At 49.0% G+C, this 4995-nt stretch overlaps 1 pseudogene; it reads left to right on the top strand.

The window, feature by feature from the left end:
* The first annotated feature begins 241 nt into the window (after nucleotides 1-241).
* LOC113606705 (serine/threonine-protein phosphatase 2A 55 kDa regulatory subunit B beta isoform pseudogene) lies at nucleotides 242-3909 on the top strand (annotated as a pseudogene).
* Nucleotides 3910-4995: the final 1086 nt, after the last annotated feature.

Raw genomic sequence — 4995 nt, 5'->3', positions numbered from 1 at the left:
AAAAAGGAAAAAAAATTAGAAAGAGTGAACTGGCAGGACTGTGCTCCCACCCTGTTTGTTGTTTGGCTTGAGGCGTCCCAGCACCGGAGCCTGCAGGTTGTTGGGTGGTGCGGGGGTGGCGGCCTCCAAGAGAGCTCACGCAGATGACTGGTCCCCAGTGCCTCTGCCACCAGTGTCCTTGCCCCCACAATGAACCACAGCTGCCCCCCACACCCCCTGCTTCCCCCGAGACCCTCCATGACCAGTTTTTGAAGAGCCGGAAGATCCAGGCAACAGGTCGTTATTCTCTGAAATTATCTCTCCGATTTCGGATGTGAAGTTCAGCCACAGTGGGAGGTATATCATGACCAGAGACTATCTGACCATCAAAGTTTGGGATCTCAACATGGAAAACCGCCCCACTGAGACTTACCTGGTTCACAGCTACCTCTGCAGCAGGCTGTGCTCCCTCTACAAAAATGACTGCATTTTTGATAACTTTGAGTGTGTGTGGAATGGGTCAGACAGTGTCATTATAACAGGCTCCTACAACAACTTCTTCAGGATGTTTGACCGAAACAGCAAGTGTGATGTTACTCTTGAGGCCTTGAGGGAAAACAGCAAACCCCAAGCTATCCTAAAACTGAGCAGTGTGCGTGAGGGGCAAGCAGAGAAAAGGCGAGATCAGTGTCGACAGTCTGGACTTTAGCAAAAAGATCTTGCATACAGCTTGGCATTTTTCAAAAGATATTGTAGCAGTGATAGCTACAAATAACCTATATATATTCCAGGACAAAGTAACTAGGAGGACACGTTATTAATAATCTCACATACTGAGTTTTAGTCAAACACTTGTTAAAAATATTTTTATTTTATTTTTTTTGGCCGCACGGCATGTGGGATCTTAGTTCCCCGACCAGGGATCACACCCATGTATGCTGCAGTGGAATCACGGAGTCTTAACCACTGAACTGCCAGGGAAGTCCCTCAAACACGTTTTTTAAATGTTTCTTTGGGTGTTCATTTGATGCATTGACCTTAATTTCCCTCTTTGTAATAGAATTCAGTTGGAGTCCAACTTTCCCAAATCCCAAGTTCTAAGAAACTTTTGTCAAACCCGATAGGTTCTGGGACACTTCTGTTTAGAATTGAGAGCTGCCAGCTAACAGTAGGTCTTCCATAGTTGATTTGAATTTCTGATGCTTTTATTGCCCTGTTTTCTCTGGTGGGTCCAGTGTTTTGTTTCTAGGTGTCTGCTGAGGTAAAATGAAATTGTAGTATTTAAAGAGAAAAGAGAGAAGTTTTTTTAAATTAAGCAATTTCATTTGATTGAAAAAATTCAACAAAAAATAAACACCGTTTACTCTAGAAAACAAAGAAAAAAAGAAGTTAATGGCAGCTGTAGAGGAAGTGGAAACAGCCAAGTTTTCAAGGAGAGAAATGGTATAGTACCAGGAGGGGATCGTGAGGTCAAGGGAGGGTTTTGCACAAAAATGTTTAAAATGAGAGCAAGAGTGTATGTTGACAGGAATGTTCCTGTGGAAAGGGAGAAATTGATGTTGTAAGAAAGGGGTGAGAGGTGCCGGAAAAAGTCCTTGGGAAGGCTGGCCAACGGGTGGCCCCAAGCGTGGAGGGGACACCGCACTGAGGTGCTGCGCTGGGCCCTGGGATCGGTGCGGGGGGGGGCAACCCCTCAGGAAGTAGGATCTGAGGCTCTCAGCTGACAAGAGTCAGGAGGGCAAGTGGTTGTTTCAAGCAGATTGAGGCGCAGAGCCAAAGAAAAAGTGGCAAATCTGTTTGGTGTTTAAGATCTGAATGGCGATTGTTCATCAGCTTAGGGAAAGAGCCAACAGGGGAGAGATTTAAGTCCTTACCCCTCTGCTACTCAGTTTTTCCATCTGTAACATGAGGGGATTGAACTGGGGGCTCTCAAAGGACCCTGCAAACTCCTGTTCACTCAGGGTCCCTTATGATACCTGATGGAGAGCTTTTACTGAATAGCATGTGTTTGGGTTGTTAAAGGATTAAAGATGGCTAGTAAAAATTGGACACTTGCCTAAGAGGTTTCTAATTGAGGGTAAAAACCAAGAGATACAGAGAGACACTTGAAAGGAAGACTGCTTAAGGCTTGAGGGCACCCCTGGGGGAGCAGGGGGGTGGCCCGGAGGTTGCTGGGGCGCTGAGATGCCTTGACGACGCTTGGATAAACGCAGTACGAGGTCCCTTTGAGCGTAAATTCTGCTGTCTCTGGGCTCTCGCTGAAGCTGGCATTGCACAGCGTGAAATGAAACAGCACATTAATGTGATTAACACTGAATAAACCTCCGTGTGTGAGCAAATATAGCTTGAAGCGGGTTCAGGAATTTGAAAGTATCTATTATTAAAGACAGCCTGCAGGGGCCGTGGCATCCAATGACAAGCCAGAGGCTGCTACCGGCATCTAATATTCCCAGAGTCGTTTCCTTTCGCAAAGTGCATTTGCAGGCTTCTGTGCTAGGCTCTTCCCTGATCCTCCAAGGAGGATTATCACCACTGCCCCCATTTTATAGATGAAGAAACTAAAAGCATTGTCAACAGTAGGCCTCTCAGGCCGCTGAAGGCAGAGACCTTGCCTATCATCACTGGCTCCCCAGTGGCAGGCAGAAGGCCAGGGCAAGGGGAGGAGCCTCTCAGCCCCTGAGAGCCGGCCCAGCGAGCCACGAGCGCTGTGCTGGGACTTCCACGTCTGGCGTCACTGCTAAGCACCAGGCTGTGTGCTGCAAGCCTCACACAGATGGTCTCACTTAGTCCTGATGACAACCCTTGGCAGTTGGTATTATTAACCCCAAGAGGAAACTGAGGGCAGACAGGTTAAATAACTTGCCAAAGGTCACCCAGCAGAATCAGGATTCAGGCTTGGATTTGTCTGAAGCGAAGCATGTGCTTGACTGCCGAGCTGGACGCTGTCTTCCAGGAGAGTATGGTGCGGACGTCTGGAATTCTTACAGCCCCCGTGCTCGACAGCCGTTAGCACAGCGCTGAGCACAGTTAGTAGGGTGGCACCAGTGTCAGTGAGTAGAGACTGAGGGGCAGACAATCTGAACGGATGAATGGGTAGAGATGTGAATTCCTGTCTTGTGGGGTCTTCCTCTTCAAATTGAAGATTTCCCCAAAGCTTATGAATGCTCGATCTAATTAAGGCAAAAAGGCATCTGAGAATTGCTAGGCCTTTCCTTTATTAACTGTCAAGTCCAATCTGTAGGCTGTTTACGTGCCGAGGTCAGAGATCAGTCTTTAGCTGCTCGCCTTTCATTCATCTGGCAAAGCCCGGAACATAAAGTTTATTGATGCAAAACTGATTGGCAGGCAGGGGTAACGAGGTGGCAGGGACAGGGAATATCAGAAGGAGTTCTAAGCCAGTCGGGTCACTCCTGCTCCCTTGCCGTGCTAACTTCACGTGCTCCAGGTTCCTGGGTCATAGCTCATAGCTTTCTGCACCACAGTCTAGATGAGCAGCAAATGTCTGGACCTTGGGCAGTGTTCACAGAGCACATCAAGATGGGGAGGGGAAGGAGTCCTTTCTCCCTGTTTGTCTGTTAGTTTGGAAAGGAGAGAGTGAGGCACGGAAGGTTAGGTATGGATGGCCTTGAAACTTCACAGATCAAAAGGAATTCCCATGTAAGCTTGCATCGGAGAGGCCTGGGAATTGGGAAGAGGAAGGTCATTGTTACACCAGCCCAGGACTAAGTTGCTCCCTGTCTCTGGTGAGCTCCTGTGGGGCCTCCTCCATGCCCACCAGCAAGAAGAGGTGGGAAAGCACGTGTGGGTCCACACCTGGCTCTATCTACTCGCAGCGTCCTCAGGATAAAAACCAGGAGTAAGGGGCTTCCCTGGTGGTGCAGTGGTTGGGAGTCTGCCTGCCGATGCAGGGGACGTAGGTTCGTGCTCTGGTCCGGGAAGATCCCACATGCCGCCGAGTGGCTGGGCCTGTGAGCCATGGCCGCTGAGCCTGTGCGTCCGGAGCCTGTGCTCCGCAACAGGACAGGCCGCAGCGGTGAGAGGCCCGCGTACCGAAAAAAAAAAAAAAACACAAAAAAAACCAGGAGTAAGGCACTAAGTTCCAAAAGAGGGAGTTGGACCCAGGAATTGTTGTACTCATGCCACTCAGGATAGGGAAGGTCTCAAATATTATTTATTTTTATTTTTAAAAATAAATTGATTTATTATTTTTATTTATTTTTGGCTGCGTTGGGTCTTTGTTGCTGCGCGCAGGCTTTCTTTAGTTGCGGCTAGTGGGGGCTACTCTTCATTGTGGTGCGCGGGCTTCTCATTGCGGTGGCTTCTCTTGTTGCAGAGCACAGGCTCTAGGCGTGCGAGCTTCAGTAGTTGTGGCACATGGGCTCAGCAGTTGTGGCTTGCAGGCTCTAGAGCACAGGCTCAGCATTTGTGGCACAGGGGCTCAGTGGCTCCGTGGCATGTGGGATCTTCCCAGACCAGGGCTCGAACCCGTGTCCCCTGCATTGGCAGGCGGATTCTCAACCACTGCGCCACCAGGGAAGCCCATCAAATATTATTTATTTTTATCAGGACCAAACTGGATTCTGCCTGATCTGAGGAAAAAACCCTGACTGCAGGTCATTGTAAATGCCTTCTTAGTCTCTGCAACTCAGAAATAGTGGTTTTCCACATCAGTCAGCTGTCTGGATTCAACCCCCCACACTCATACATCACAAAGCAAAAAAATAACAAAATTAAAACAAACCAAACCCCCAACCCTCGTTTCATTTCCTTAGAAAACAGTCCAGGTTCAAGGTCTAGTCTGAGCAGGGAATGTCTCCTCTCCTGATCTGTTTCTGGATAGGCAGGGGGGCAAAGTCCCTTTTCCTCTTCTCCGTGACAGGGTGTCGCACAGAGCTCCAGAGAGAAATGTCCACCAAGGAGCAGAGCTGGACCCAGGGCTCCTGTGCCTGTGACCTCCCTTGAGTTCAGTGCTCATGTTGGGCAGTGGCTACTGTCGGGCACTGGGGTAGGAAGATG

Source organism: Aethalodelphis obliquidens, unplaced genomic scaffold (assembly GCF_003676395.1).
Source record: "Aethalodelphis obliquidens isolate GAN/ISIS:26980383/991018 unplaced genomic scaffold, ASM367639v1 scaffold44, whole genome shotgun sequence".
NCBI lineage: Eukaryota > Metazoa > Chordata > Mammalia > Artiodactyla > Delphinidae > Aethalodelphis > Aethalodelphis obliquidens.
Note: the sequence above shows the minus strand (reverse complement) of the source record. Positions and strands in the feature narration are given on the sequence as shown.